This window comes from Triticum urartu, chromosome 2A, assembly GCF_056163025.1.
Source record: "Triticum urartu cultivar PI428250 chromosome 2A, HENAU_Tu73, whole genome shotgun sequence".
NCBI classification, from domain to species: domain Eukaryota; kingdom Viridiplantae; phylum Streptophyta; class Magnoliopsida; order Poales; family Poaceae; genus Triticum; species Triticum urartu.
Window position 1 is genome coordinate 537471608 of NC_141874.1, and position 17021 is coordinate 537488628.

The 17021-nt window shown below is 43.0% G+C and overlaps 1 long non-coding RNA gene across 1 annotated transcript; it reads left to right on the forward strand.

Annotated features, from left to right (window-relative positions):
* The first annotated feature begins 13552 nt into the window (after positions 1-13552).
* On the forward strand, positions 13553-16753 carry LOC147985786 (uncharacterized). Its single transcript, XR_015616895.1, has 2 exons — positions 13553-13775; positions 16434-16753. It is a non-coding gene; the product is annotated as an uncharacterized LOC147985786 (long non-coding RNA).
* Positions 16754-17021: the final 268 nt, after the last annotated feature.

Genomic DNA, 17021 nt, shown 5'->3' on the forward strand with positions numbered 1-17021 from the left:
AGTAATTCCATCGTAGGCTTGCTGGACGGTGATGGGTTGGATGGGATCTATCATGTAATCGAGTTAGTTTTGTTAGGGTTTGATCTCTAGTGTCCACTATGTTCTGAGATTGATGTTCCTATAACTTTGTTATGCTTAATGCTTGTCATTAGGGCCTGAGTGCCATGATTTCAGATCTGAACCTATTATGTTTTCATCAATATTTGAGTGTTCTTGATCCTACCTTGCAAGTTTATAGTCACCTATTATGTGTTATGATCCGTTAACCCCGAAGTGACAATAATCGGGATACTTACCGGTGATGACCGTAGTTTGAGGAGTTCATGTATTCACTATGTGTTAATGCTTTGTTCCGGTTCTCTATTAAAAGGAGGCCTTAATATCCCTTAGTTTCCGTAAGGACCCCGCTGCCACGGGAGGGTAGGACAAAAGATGCCATGCAAGTTCTTTTCCATAAGCACGTATGACTATGTTCGGAATACATGCCTATACTATATCAATGAACTGGAGCTAGTTCTGTGTCACCCTAGGTTATGACTGTTACATGATGAACCGCATCCGGCATAATTCTCCATCACCGATCCGTTACCTACGAGCTTTCCATATATTGTTCTTCACTTATTTACTTTTCCGTTGCTATTGCTATCATCACTACAAAATACCAAAAACATTGCTTTTACTATTGTTACCTTTTTGCTACCATTATCACTACTATCATATTACTTTCCTACTAAACACTTTGCTGCAGATATTAAGTTTCCAGGTGTGGTTGAATTGACAACTCAGCTGCTAATACTTGAGAATATTCTTTGGCTCCCCTTGTGTCGAATCAATAAATTTGGGTTGAATACGCTACCCTCGAAAACTGTTGCGATCCCCTATACTTGTGGGTTATCAAGACCATTTTCCGGCGCCGTTGCCGGGGAGCATAGCTCTATTCTTTGAGTCACTTGGGATATATATCTGCTTATCATTATGAAGAATTTGAGAGATCCAAAAACCAAGATCTATCCCTCAACTACGAGGGGAGGTAAGGAACTGCCATCTAGCTCTACACTTGATTCACCTTCTGTTATGAGTAAGTTTGCGACACCTACACCTGCTTCTCCTATCCGTTCTGATATGTCGCATGTTATTGATGATGCCACTTCTGCTATGCATGATACTTATGATGAAACTACCTCTATGCCTGATACTACTGTGCCACTTAGTGCTTTTCTTGATGAACAACTTGCTAGGGCTAGAGAAATTGAAAATATTGAATCTGATGATACTGATGAAAGTGATGATGAAGAACCACTTGCTATTCCTAAGGGTTATGTATTTGATCAAGATGCTTCTTTAGCTATTTTAGCTTGCAGAAATAGAACTGAACTTAAAATATTATTAGCTAAATGGAGTAAGCAATCTCTAAATGCTAGCATGAAACCTGACCCTGCTTTGGCTACTTCACCTATCTTTGTTACTGATAAGGATTATGAATTCTCTATTGATCCTGATATAATTACTTTGGTTGAGTCTGATCCTTTTCATGGTTATGAATCTGAAACTGTTGTGGCACATCTTACTAAACTGAATGATATAGCTACCCTGTTCACTAAAGATGAGAGAACTCGCTACTTTTATATCCTTAAAATATTTCCGTTCTCATTAAAGGGTGATGCTAAGATATGGTTTAATTCTCTTGATCCTGGTTGTGTGCGTAGTCCCCAGGATATGATTTATTACTTCTCTGCTAAATATTTCCCTGCTCATAAGAAACAAGTTGCTTTAAGGGATATATATATAAGTTTGTGCAAATTGAAGAAGAGAGTCTCCCACAAGCTTGGGGGAGGCTTCTCCAATTACTTAATGCTTTGCCTGATCATCCTCTTAAGAAAAATGAAATACTTGATATCTTTTATAATGGACTAACCGATGCCTCCAGAGATTACCTGGATAGTTGTGATGGTTCTGTTTTCAGGGAAGGAACACCGGATGAAGCTGAAATTCTATTGAATAATATGTTGACAAATGAAAATAATTGGACACCTCCGGAGCCAATTCCTGAGCCTATTCCTAAACCAACTCTGAAGAAGATGGGTATTCTATTTCTCAGTCCTGAAGATATGCAAGAGGCAAAGAAATCTATGAAAGAAAAGGGTATTAAAGCTGAAGAAGTTAAGAATTTACCTCCTATTGAAGAAATACATGGTCTTAATTTACCTCCTATTGAAGAAACATGTAATCCAAATCCTTCTCCTATTGAAGAAACTCATGGTCTTGATAACCCGACACAGGTAGTAAAGGTAAATTCTCTCTATAGATATGATAAAGCTGTAATCCCGTTTACTAAGTTTGCTAGCCCATGCTTAGATGAGTTTGATAAATTTATGGCTAAGCAAGAAGATTTTAATGCTTATTTTGGTAGACAATTAAAATACAATTCAAATATGATTGGACACTTGGGTGATTATCTGGCTAATTGAAAGTGCGTTATATCGACTAGAGGGGGGTGAATAGGCGATTTTTATAAAAGTCTTCAGAACATAGAAGTTTTGAAGACAAACGATAAAATTAAACCTATTACCATGCAGCGGAAGGTAGACTACACTAGGCAAACCATAGTCAAGTATTCAATGAAGTGAAAGCACAAAGACTAATAGCAGCTAGGTAGTAAGGATCAGGTAGGAAGATATTGTGAAGCCAAACAGAACACGCAGTCACTCAGTGAAGACAAATGATAGTGCAAACATACAATGACTTCACAAGGAGTAACAGTAAGTAAAGGGAAGTGAAGATGAAACCAGTGACTCGTTGAAGACAATGATTTGTTGGACCAGTTCCAGTTGCTGTGACAACTGTACGTCTGGTTGGAGCAGCTAGGTATTTAAACCTTAGGACACACAGTCCCGGACACCCAGTCCTGAACACGCAGCTCAGGACACCCAGTCCTCACCGTATTCTCCTTGAGCTAAGGTCACATAGACCTTGCCCAATCACTCTGGTAAGTCTTCAAGGTAGACTCCCAAACCTTCACAGACTTCGTTCACCGGCAATCCACAATGTCTCTTGGATGCTCAGAACGCGACGCCTAACCGGCTGGAGGATGCACAGTCCTCAAGTGTAATAAGTCTTCAGATCAGACAGACAAGAAGACTTAAGTGATGCCCAATTCTCTCTGGCTCTGGTGGTTAGGGCTTTATCCTCGCAAGGAATTCTCTCTCAAGGCTTCGAGGTGGGTTGCTCTCAAACGACAAAAGCCGTACTTTCAATCTGAGCAGCCAACCGTTTATGGTTGTAGGGGGTGGGCTATTTATAGCCACTTGGCAACCCGACCTGATTTGTCCGAAATGACCCCGGGTCACTAAGGAACTGACACGTGTTCCAATGGTCAGATTTCAAACTCACACGGCAACTTTACTTGGGCTACAAGCAAAGCTGACTTGTCCGACTCTGGACAAGATTCGCTCTCATAGTCTTCACTCGAAGACATAGGTTTTTGGTTTAGGCATCACTTCAGTCATTCTGACTGGTTCTCTTGGACCCCACTTAACAGTACGGTGGTTCCTATGACTCAACACAAAAGAAAAAGAACTATGAAAGATCTAAGTCTTCGAGCTCCATAGGCTTCATATAGTGTCTTCTCTTGTCATAGTCTTCAATGTGAATATCTTCATATACCACCTTTGACTTCAATGTCTTCATACATTTTTAGGGTCATCTCTGGTAGTAAAACCGTATCAATGAGGGACTTCTACCTGTGTTATCCTGCAATTCTCACAAACACATTAGTCCCTCAACTAGGTTTGTCGTCAATACTCCAAAACCAACTAGGGGTGGCACTAGATGCACTTACACTAATGTTAAAAGTGAACTTAAACTTATTAGTAAACATGCTTCTATGGTTACCACTCAAGTAGAACAAGTACTTAAAGCTCAGAATGATTTGCTCAATGAATTGAATAGTAAAGATAATGATTATGCTGTTAGAGTGGCTACTAGAACTGGTAGAATGACTCAGGAACCTTTGTATCCTGAAGGCCACCCTAAGAGAATTGAGCAAGATTCTCAGAGAAATAATATAGACGCACCTAGTTCTTCTAAAAAGAAAAAAAAGAAAAATGATAGGACTTTGCATGCTTCTAGTGATCCTATTGTTGAAACACCTGAGAATCCAAATGATATTTCTATTTCTGATGCTGAAACACAATCTGGTAATGAACCTGAAACTAGTGATAATGTCAATGATAATGTTCATGATGATGCTCAACCTAGTAATGATAATGACATAGAAATCGAACCTGCTGTTGATCTTGATAACCCACAATCAAAGAATCAACGTTATGATAAGAAAGACTTCGTTGCTAGGAAACATGGTAAAGAAAGAGAGCCTTGGGTTCAGAAACCCATGACTTTTCCTCCCAAACCATCCAGGAAAAAGGATGATGAGGATTTTGAGCGCTTTGCTGAAATGATTAGACCTATCTTTTTATGTATGCGATTAATTGATATGCTCAAAACCAATCCTTATGCTAAGTACATGAAAGATATTATTACAAATAAAAGAAAGATACCGGAAGCTGAAATTTCCACCATGCTTGCTAATTATACTTTTAAGGGTGGAATACCAAAGAAACTTGGAGATCCAAGAGTACCCACTATACCATGCTCCATTAAAAGAAATTATGTTAAAACTGCTTTATGTGATCTAGGAGCCGGTGTTAGTGTTATGCCTCTCTCTTTATATCATAGACTTGATTTGAATAAGTTGACACCTACTGAAATATCTTTGCAAATGGCTGATAAATCAACTGCTATACCTGTCGGTATTTGTGAGGATGTGCCTGTTGTAGTTGCGAACGTTACTATTTTAACGGACTTTGTTATTCTTGATATCCCCGAGGACGATAGTATGTCTATTATTCTTGGAAGACCCTTTTTGAATACTGCAGGGGCTGTTATTGATTGCACTAAAGGCAATGTCACTTTTCATGTTAATGGTAATGAGCATACGGTACACTTTCCGAAGAAACAACCTCAAGTTCCTAGTATCAACTCTATTGGAAAAATTCCATCGATTATATTTGGAGGTTTTGAATTTCCTCTTCCTACTGTCAAGAAGAAATATGATATTCTTATTATTGGGGATGTGCATATCCCCGTTGAGGTAACATAGTGTTATTCGAAATTTCTCCGGTTCCATGTTATTCGGAATGAGTTCGTTAACAAGACTTGATCAACCTTGTTAGTGGATTCCTTTTGATGATCATGAGATGGATGAAACTAGAAGGCACGACCTTCTGTACCCCACTTTTACTTTCTGTTATTTATATTAAATAAAATATAAATAAATAATTTTCTGTCTATTATCTGATTATCCGTGCAATATAAAAATACCTCAAAAAATAAAAGTTCTCCAAATGCCCTGAAAATTAAATATGATTTTTTCTAGAATATTTGAGGATTTATGGAACTGAGAACACACCAGGGGGCTAACCACCTGCCCACGAGGGTGGAGGGCGTGCCCACCCCTCTAGGGCACGCCCCCTGCCTCGTGGGCCCACGGTGGCCCTCCTCCACTTATTCCTGCACCCACACACTTCATCTTCCTCCCACAAACATGAATAACCAGCTCAAGCACGAGTTCTAGCTCATCTTGCTGCCATTTTCGATCTCCTTGCTCAAAGCACCTCTCACAAAACTGCTTGGGGAGATTGTTCCTTGGTATGTGACTCCTCCATTGGTCCAATTAGTTTTTGTTCTAGTGCTTTATTCATTGCAAACTTTTGCTGCTTAGGTGACCCTGTTCTTGAGCTTGCATGTCAAATGGTCAAAAGTAGTTTTGATGCATGATATAGGCCCTATGCACTTGTAGGAGTAGTTACTATCAATATTATTGAGTTTGGTTTACTTTTATTTTGAAGTTACTAAAAAATTTCAGAATTTTTCCGCGGAAGAAAATTGCTTAGGAAAATGTTCCAAGGTAGTTCTTCAAAGAAGCAAGGACCCAGGCTTGCAATGCGTGATGCTGACGAAGAGCCACCGAGAGACGCTCCAGTGCATCCTTATGAGTGGCCTTCTGAAAATTTTATGGATCAAGCGGGAATAAAAGAAGAATTCAATGCATATTTGTGTAACGCTGATCTCGTGAGCTTCGAGGAAGAGAAGTGCAGTCAGTATCATGAGCTCACTAGCTCCTTTGTGAGGAGGTTTGAATTTTCCACTTCACGTAATTCTCCAATTGTCCTGTTTGATCTTTATGATAAATATTATACCATGGACTTAGAGGATTTTACCACTGCATGCAAACTTCCACAATGGGGTAGTATAAGGGATCCTCGCAAATCTGAATTTAGAGATTTTCTTGTTGATATAACTGTGGGAGAATCTAGAGATATTACACAAGCTACCATAGGGAGCATTCACTTTCCTACCATACATTATTTTGCTCTCTTCATAGGCAGATGCATAAATGGTAAAGATGAAGCATGTCACGTGTGTGTCCCTGACCTCACTATTCTTAGGAGTGCTGTGTTAGGAGACAAAACATATAATTTGGGAGCCATTGTTGCACATAGGTTGCATCTTAATAGACGTAATGGAGATTTCTTTGGTGGAATTTATGCAACCCGCGTAGCTAATTTTCTTGGTATAGATGTGCGCAAAGATGATATTGAATTACCTCCAACCTATCTAGATTTTAATGCTATGGTTCACCACCAGTTTGTCGAGAGGAACGAATCACCTCTCAAGTATCGACTAATCTTTGACAGACGCTGTGCTGTCCGTATTACTCTCCCTGCTCCTGCTTTCTTTGATTATCATGCAAGAGGAGGATATACTATTACCAGAGAGGAGGCAGATGAGTACAAGAGGAGAGAGGAGGCCGCTCGTCACCACGTTGCAGCTCAGCAGGCGATAGCTGCTGCATCACAGTACGACCCCAATAACTATTATTATGGATATCCGCCAGGCCAGCCGTGGCCATAGACCAACTTAGGCCAAAAGCCTAAGCTTGGGGGAGTACGTATTTCTCACCGACATTACATTTATGCTCACACACTCATTGCTAGATGTCGGTGCTCATACTTTTTCATTGTATCATCCATGCTAGTTTATTTTCCTTTTTATGTTTTCTTCTTGTGTGTTTAATAAACCTTAAGAAAAACCAAAAAAATAGTTGTAGCTTTTATCAGTTTAATTTCCATGCTTGTAGTAGTAATTAAAAAGAAAACCCAAAAATATTTCCTGTTCTTCTTTTGCTTGTTGGGAGCTTTCCCGTGTAAATAGTTTTATTTCTTTTCTTTTCTTTGGGGGTCGATAGGAGAAGACCATAATTAAATAGTTGAGGTGGCTCTTATATGCATTATTGTTGATCTGACAAAAGAGCCCATATTGCCTTGTCTTCTCCTGTTTATTGAATGCCTGCAGATTCTAGCTTAGTCCAATGCACGTGCACTATTATTATTATTCACATCGTTCGGTCGTGCAAGTGAAAGGCAATTATGATGATATATGATGGACTGACTAAGATGAGAAAAGCTGGTATGAACTCGACCTCTTTTGTTTTTTGTAAATATGATTAGTTCATCATTCCTGATTCAGCCTATTATGAATAAACATGTTTGCAATGACAACTAGAGATCATAGTTTCTTGTGCCATGCTTGATTAGCTATGAGTTATAATGGTTTACCTTGCGTGCCAACATGCTATTAAAATGGTTATGATGTGGTATGATAGGGTGGTATCCTCCTCGGAATGATTTAAGTGACTTGACTTGGCGCATGTTTACGCATGTAGTTGAAACAAAATCAACATAGCCTTCACGATATTTATGTTCATGGTGGATTATATCCTAATCATGCTTGCATTAGATGTTGATTAATTTTAATGCATGTTCATGACTGTTGTCGCTCTCTAGCTGGTCGCTTCCCAGTCTTTTGCTAGCCTTCACCTGTACTAAGCGGGAATACTGCTTATGCATCCAAACTCCTTAAACCCCAAAGTTATTCCACATGAGTACACTATACCTACCTATATATGGTATCTACCTGCCATTCCAAGTAAATTTGTATGTGCCAAACTCTAAACCTTCAAATAAATATCATGTTTTGTATGCTCGAATAGCTCATGTATCAACTAGGGCTGTCTGTATCTTCCATGTTAGGCGGGTTATTCTCAACAGGAGTGGACTCCGCTCCTCACTCATGAGATAAATGGCTGGTCGCCGGGATGCCCAGTCCCATGCTTTATGCAAACTAAATCAAAATAATTGCAAACAAAACTCCCCATGGGACTCTTGTTAGTTGGAGGCACTCGTTGTTTCAAGCAAGCCATGGATTGATGCTTGTTGGTGGAAGGGGGAGCATAAACTTTACCATTCTGTCTGGGAACCGCCTATAATGTGTGTAGCATGGAAGATATCGCCATCTCTTGGTTGTTATGTTGACAATGAAAGTATACCTCTCAAAATATTTTTCACCTCTATTTCAAAACCGAGCTCTGACACCTCTATAAATCCCTGCTTCCCTCTAAGAAGGGCCTATCTATTTACTTTTATGCTGAGTCATCATCCTCTTATTAAAAAGTACCAGTTGGAGAGCACGTTGTCATTTGCATTCATTACTGTTAGTTTACATTGAGTATGACTTGACTGGATCTCTTTTACCATGAATTACAATGTCTAGTCAGTCCTTGGTCTTTAAAGGTGCTCTGCATTTATGTTTTGCGGTCTCAGAAAGGGCTAGCGAGATACCACCTGGTTATATCATATTATGATTGTTTTGAGAAAGTGTTGTCATCCGAGTTTTATTATTATGGCTTGCTAGTTGATTATGCTAGTGATATGAGTAACTTGAGACCTATCCGTTTTTGTGAATGTGGTTAGTTATAATCTTTGCTGAAAACTTGAATGCTGGCTTTACATATTTACAACAACAAGAGCAAACACAGTTTGTAAAAGTTTTTCTTTATCACCTTCAGTTTGTCAACTGAATTACTTGAGGACAAGCAAAGGTTTAAGCTTGGGGAGTTGATACGTCTCCAACGTATCTACTTTTCCAAACACTTTTGCCCTTGTTTTGGACTCTAACTTGCATGATTTGAATGGAACAAACCCGGACTGACGCTATTTTCAGTAGAATTACCATGGTGTTATTTATGTGCAGGATCAAACGTTCTCGGAATGACCTGAAACTTCACGAAGACACTTTTCAGAAAATAAGAAAAATACCTGCCAAAGATGAAGGCCAGGGGGCCACCACCTTGCCACGAGGGTGGGGGGCGCGCCTGCCCCCCAGGGCGCGCCCCCTACCTCTTGGCCCCTTGTTGCGTCTCCGACTCCAACTCCACCTCCATATATTGAGTTTCGATGAGAAAAAAACCAGAGAGAAGAAATTATCGCATTTTATGATATGGAGCCGCCGCCAAGCCCTAAAACATCTCTAGAGGGCTGATCGGGAGTCCGTTCGGGGCTCCGGAGAGGGGAATCCGTCGCCATCGTCATCACCAACCATCCTCCATCACCAATTTCATGATGCTCACCGCCGTTCCTGAGTAATTCCATCATAGGCTTGCTGGACGGTGATGGGTTGGATGGGATCTATCATGTAATCGAGTTAGTTTTGTTAGGGTTTGATCTCTAGTGTCCACTATGTTCTGAGATTGATGTTCCTATAACTTTGTTATGCTTAATGCTTGTCATTAGGGCCTGAGTGCCATGATTTCAGATCTGAACCTATTATGTTTTCATCAATATTTGAGTGTTCTTGATCCTATCTTGCAAGTTTATAGTCACCTATTATGTGTTATGATCCGTTAACCCCGAAGTGATAATAATCGGGATACTTACCGGTGATGACCGTAGTTTGAGGAGTTCATGTATTCACTATGTGTTAATGCTTTGTTCCGGTTCTCTATTAAAAGGAGGCCTTAATATCCCATAGTTTCCGTAAGGACCCCGCTGCCACGGGAGGGTAGGACAAAAGATGCCATGCAAGTTCTTTTCCATAAGCACGTATGACTATGTTCGGAATACATGCCTACATTATATCAATGAACTGGAGCTAGTTCTGTGTCACCCTAGGTTATGACTGTTACATGATGAACCGCATCCGGCATAATTCTCCATCACCGATCCGTTACCTACGAGCTTTCCATATATTGTTCTTCACTTATTTACTTTTCCGTTGCTATTGCTATCATCACTACAAAATACCAAAAACATTGCTTTTACTATTGTTACCTTTTTGCTACCATTATCACTACTATCATATTACTTTCCTACTAAACACTTTGCTGCAGATATTAAGTTTCCAGGTGTGGTTGAATTGACAACTCAGCTGCTAATACTTGAGAATATTCTTTGGCTCCCCTTGTGTCGAATCAATAAATTTGAGTTGAATACTCTACCCTCGAAAACTGTTGCGATCCCCTATACTTGTGGGTTATCAATGGTCTCCGATCTCGAAATCCAAGTCACGGTGCTTGCTATCATAGTAACTCTTCTAGCGCGATTGCGCGGCTTTGAGATTTTCACGGATGACTTTACACATTTCTTCAGCCTCTGTGATTAAGTCATTGCCAAGAAGTTGGCGTTCACCAGTCTCTGACCAATTAAGAAGGAGTACGGCACTTTCTGCCATAGAGAATTTCGAATGGGGCCTTGCCCGAACTCGCTTGGAAGCTGTTGTTGTAGGAGAACTCGACATATGGAAGACAATCTTACCACTTCATACCAAAGGAAATGATGCAAGCCCTGAGCATATCTTCAAGGATTTGATTGACTCGCTCGAATTGGCCACTAGTTTGAGGATGGAAGGCTGTGCTAAAGCGAATGTTGGTGCCCATGGCCTTCTGAAAGGAGTCCCAGAACTTAGAAGTGAAAATGCTTCCACGATCTGAAGATATCAATTGCGGAATTCTGTGCAAAGAGACAATCCTGGAGGTCTATAGCTCTGCCAACTAAGCTGATGTGATAGATTCTTTGATTGGAAGGAAATGAGCCACTTTAGTAAGCTTGTCAATGACAACAAAGATAGCATCATTTCCACATTTGGACTTGGGAAATCCAGTCACGAAGTCCATCTCAATATGGTCTAACTTCCATTCTGGAATAGCAAGAGGTCGGAGGAGACCCGCTAGCCGTTGGTGTTCTGCTTTCACTCTTCTGCAGACATCACATTCATTCACGAACTGTGCAATTTCTCGCTTCATTCGAGTCCACCAATACAACTGCTTGAGCTCATGGTACATCTTTGTACTTCTAGGATGAATGGATAGAAGGGAATTGTGCACCTCGTTTATAATGACTTTCCTTAGATCACCTTTAGGAACTACAATTCGATCCTCGAAGAAAAGAGTGTCTTTGTCATCAATGCGATAGCACTTGTATTTGGGTTGGCTCTTGGCAATCCCATTTTTAACCTTCTTCACCATGGAATCAAGAAGTTGTGCCTCAGGAATCTGATCTTCCAAAGTAGAAGAGACTTGGAGGTTGGCAAGAAAGCCTTGAGGAACAACTTGGAGATTCAGTTTCCGGAAAGCTTCACAAAGGTCCGGTTGGAAGGGCTTGAGAATTAAGCTGTTGCAGTAAGCCTTCCTGCTCAAAGCATCTGCAATGACATTGGCCTTGCCTGGAGTATATTCAATACTCGGATTGTATTCTTGAATCATTTCGACCCAACGAGTCTTCCTGAGGTTGAGGTTGGGCTGAGTGAAGATGTACTTGAGGCTCTTATGATCCGTGAAGATGTCCACTTTCCTTCCCAACAAGAGATGTCTCAACGTTAATAGAGCATGGACAACTGCCGCCAACTCAAGATCATGAGTGGGGTAGTTCTTTTCGTTGGGCTTCAACTGACGAGAGGTATAAACCACAACTTTCTTCTCTTGCACTAACACAGCACCGAGACCTCGCAGGGAGGCATCACAGAAAACTTCAAATGGCTTGGATTCATCAGGAGGAGTCAAGACAGGAGCTGCGACTAACTTCTCTTTGAGGGTGTTGAAAGCCACGTCACATTCAGGCGTCCAGACATACTTTACATGCTTCTGGAGGAGGTTGGAAAGAGGCTTTGCAATCTTAGAGAAATTCTCAATGAATCTTCGACAATAGCTTGCAAGCCCAAGAAAACTGTGGAGCTGCTTGACATTCTGAGGAGGTTCCCAATTCACAATTCCAGACACCTTCTCGGGATTAACAGCGATGCCCTTGGCTGAGATGATATGACCAAGGTAAAGAACCTCGTCAAGCCAGAACTCACACTTGGAAAACTTCGCATAGAATTGATGCTCTCTCAGTTTGTCAAGTACCAATTTCAAATGCTTGGCATGATCCTCCTTATTCTTGGAAAATACCAAAATATCATCGAGATACACGAGGACGAAATCATTTGTGTAAGGGTTGAAGATGAAGTTCCTCATGCGAGAGAACGTTGTAGGAGCATTGACAAGGCCGAAAGACATGACAATATATTCATACGAACCATAGCTTGTTCTGAATGCTGTCTTGGGGATATCTTGTTCACGAATGCGAATCTGATGATAACCCATACGGAGGTCAAGCTTGGAGAATACTTGAGCACCTTTAAGTTGCTCGAATAGCTCATTGATGTTGGGAAGTCGATACTTGTTCTTTATTGTTTTCTTGTTCAATGGGCCGTAGTCAACACAAAGTCATTCCGTTCCATCCTTCTTCTTGAAAAAAAGAACACCACAACCCCATGAAGATGAACTCGGTCTGATCAGACCCATACGCTCTTGTTCATCGAGTTGTTTCTTCAACTCCTTCAACTCTTCTGGTCCAAGCTTGTAAGGACGCTTGCAAACAGGTTCCGTGCCAGGCTCCAGATCGATAACGAATTCAACTGGCCGGTGAGGAGGCATTCCCGGAAGCTCTTCTGGAAAAACGTCTTGATATTCACAAACGACTGGAATCTGAGAGATGGCATTCAACTCGCCCTTCTCATTGAGAGAAAACAGTCGAATGGTATCATCACGAGCGTCATAGATGATCACTGTGACGCCCGGATAATCAAGCTACAGTAAACGTCTGCTAATGATGCCATGTCACTTTGATTACTGTTGCTAATCTCGCGTTAGTTCAAAACCAGTTCGAATTCAAATTCAGTGTCAAGCAAACAATAAAAGTTTTCGAATATTGAAACTGAAATGTTCGGAGTGAACCAAATAGTGCACAGGTAATTATGGTGGAGAAACCTCACCTTTATAAAATATTTAATACTATTAGATGAATAAAACAATAGCGAAAACTATTATCTAAATACTTTTAAATAATAAATAATTAAGAAACTACTTTAGTTTGGGTAGCAAGTTAGTGTGGCTGTGGCATATTTGGTAACCTCAAATTAGGTCCCCTTTTGGTATTTTGCTAAAACATAAATAAAAGGAAACTAAAAGAAAATAGAAAAGAAAATTAAATAGAAAGTAAAAGAAAGACAAAGCAAAAGAAAAGAGCAGCCCCGTGCCCCCCTGGGCTTTGGCCCACTCGAGCCCACCTACGCCCCCGAGGGGATAAGTCTCCCCCTAGGCCTCGACCTCGCCAGCCCGAGATATTTTCCACCACCCCCACACGATCCCCTCTCCCTCTCCCTCTCCCTCCCTCGATCCAGTTCGGGCTCCGACCCCGGTGCCCCGCTGCCCACCTCACCGTCGACGTTCCCCTCGCGCCGCTCGTCGTATCCGGCGCCGCCTCGACCCCGTCGCTCGCCTCCCCGTCCTCCTCCCCAAAGGCCACCTCGAGCCTCGCCGCCCCCTGGTCTCTACATCGCCCGTAAGCCTCGACCCTCTCCACTCCCCTCTGCTCCCTACACCTGTGGCCGTCACGCTGCCCGCGCCCGCCGGTGATGTCCGGCTTCCGCGCCCGCAGTCACCCTCGACATCGCGCGCCCATTTGCTGTCCATCGCACGCACGCACACCGGCCCGACGCCTCTCTACGCACCACACGTGCCTACCCTACATCCGCGCTCGCCCGTTGCCACTCGTGCGCACGTGCCCGTCCGCCGCTGCCGCTACTGCCCGCTAGTGCCGCTGCTCATCGCGGCCAACCGCCCCGGCCCCACTCCCGTCTCCAGCCCCCGGTCGCCTCCTCCCGTTGCCTGCGTAGCCCTTCCCCCTCGCGCCCTGCGTCCGGGCCTCGCTCTGTTTGCCGCTCACCCCGCTGCAGTCGCATCTCCCTCGGCCGCCCCGCTCGCCGCGCGCCATCCCGCCCGCCTGCCACGCGCGCCCCGCCTACGCCGGTGCCGTCCTCCGCCGGCGACGCCTACTGCTGGCCTTCGCGGCGCCTGCCCGCGCGCCATCGCCGGTGGCACACCCCGCCATGGTTTCTGTTGGGCGAGCAAGCCGGTCCCTGTTGGATTAGTGGGGATAACCCCCCACATTAGTTTAAGTGCTAACCCCCTGTGGGTATGACTAGTGGGGCCGCCCCTGTTAGAACAAAAGAAGAAGAATATCAAAATAACTAAAAACAATTAATAATTAAATAATTAAATAATTAATTAACTTAATTAGATATGTTAAATTAACCTGATTAACTATGATCAGATAACCTAGTAATTAATTAACTAATTAATTATGTTTAGTTAAACTGTGACTATGACAAATGGGACCCACGCGTCAGTTGACCGGTCAACGGTCAACGTTGACTGCTGACATCATGCTGACGACATAATTACCCTTTTCTAATTAAATTAGTTCTGTTAATTTTTGAAAAGGATAAAATCCTTTTTAAATTAATATAAAATAAATCATAGCTTGGATGGAAAAACTTTGTACATGAAAGTTGCTCAGAATTTCAAAACGAATCTGAATACGTAGCCCGTTCATCTGCCACACATCCCTAGCATATCAAACACGCAACTTTCCCCTTCCAGTTCATCTGTCCGAAAACGCGAAACACCGGGAATACCTTCCCGGATGTTTTCTCCCTTCGTTGGTATTACCTCCTACCGCGTTAGGGCACACCTGGCACCGCTACTTGTTATGTCATGCATCGATATGCATCTGTTTGCATTGTATTCATTGTTTCTTCCCCCTCTTCTCTTCGGTAGACTATGAGATTGACGCTGCTGCTGGTACCCCGACCGACTACAGTGTCGACGACCCCCTCCTTGCCAGGCCAACCAGGCAAGCCCCGCCTTTGATCACCACATATCGCCTATTCTTCTCTCTACTGCTTGAATTAGAGTAGTGTAGCATGTTACTGCTTTCCGTTAATCCTATTCTGATGCATAGCCTGTCATTGTTGCTCCAGCTGTTGATACCTTACCTGCAATCCTAATGCTTAGTATAGGATGCTAGTTTATCATCAGTGGCCCTACATTCTTGTCCGGCTGCCATGCTATACTATCGGGCCGTGATCACGTCGGATGTTGATCACGGGTATATACTATATACTTTATACATGATACATGTGATGACTAAAGTCGAGTTGGCTCGAGGAGTACCCGTGGTTGATTCATGAACTGGGGGCTGGAAGGACATACTTTCCCGACAGCCCTCTGTGTGGATCTTTGTGGCGAAGCGACAGGGCAGGTTGAGACCACCTAGGAGAAAGGTGGGCCTGGCCCTGGTCGGCGTTCGCGGTTATTTCAAGATAACACGTTTGACGAGATCTTGGTATTTGATCTGAGTCTGGCCACTGGCCTATACGCACTAACCATCTACAAGGGGACAATTATGGGCACTCGACGTCGTGGTATCAGTCGAAGCCTTCGTGACGTCAGCGACTGAGCGGCGCGCGCCGGATTGGACCGTAAGCCTGCTCTTGTATTAAGGGGGCTAGTTTTGATTCCGGCCGCGTTCGCAACGTGCAGGTGTGCAAAGGGCGATGGGCACAGACCCCTACACCATAGGATTTCGACCGGCATGCTGACCTCTCTGTTGTGCCTAGATAGGAATGTGATGTGTTGATCTTCCGACGCCGGGCATGACCCAGAAAAGTGTGTCCGAACAAAGGGGATCGAGCGTGTTGGGAAATGTGGTGCACCCCTGCAGGGAAGTTAATCTATTCGAATAGTCGTGATCTTCGGTAACAGGATGACTTGGAGTTGTACCTTGACCTTATGACAACTAGAACATGATACTTAATAAAACACACCCTTCCAAGTGCCAGATACAACCGGTGATTGCTCTCTCACAGGCCGACGAGGGGAGGATCATCGGTTAGGATTATGCTACACGATGCTACTTGGTGAACTTACCATCTACTCTCTTCTACATGCTGCAAGATGGAGGTGGTCAGAAGCATAGTCTTCGAAAGGACTAGCTATCCCCCTCGTATTCCAGCATTCTGCAGTTCAGTCCACATATGATACCCTTAATCCATTTGATACCAATGCATACATATGTAGTGTAGCTCCTTGCTTGCGAGTACTTTGGATGAGTACTCACGGTTGCTTTGCTTCCCCTTTTGCCCCTTTCTATACTCAGTTGCTACGACCAGACGACGGAGCCCAGGAGCCAGACACCACTGTCGATGACGACTGTTACTACTCGGGAGGTGCCTACTACTACGTGCAGCGCGCTGACGACGACCAGGAGTAGTTTAGGAGGATCCTAGGCAGGAGGCCTGCGCCTCTTTCGATTTGTATCCTAGTTTGTGCTAGCCTTCTTAAGGCAAACTTGTCTAACTTATGTCCGTACTCAGATATTGTTGTTTCCGCTGACTCATCTATGATCGAGCTCTTGTATTCGAGCCCTTGAGGCCCCTGGCTTGTAATATGATGCTTGTATGACTTATTTTATTTGTAGAGTTGTGTTGTGATATCTTCGCGTGAGTCCCTGATCTTGATCGTACACGTTTGCGTGTATGATTAGTGTACGATTGAATCGGGGGCGTCACAAGTTGGTATCAAAGCCGACTGCCTGTAGGAATCCCCCTTCCAAACTCCTTGGCCGAAGTCGAGTCTAGACATTGCCAAAACTTTTACTAACATGGTTGTGCGGCCCATGGGCCCACGTCGCCATTGGGTGGTATTAGGATATTTTATTCCTCAACCTATACTCTGGGACTCTGAT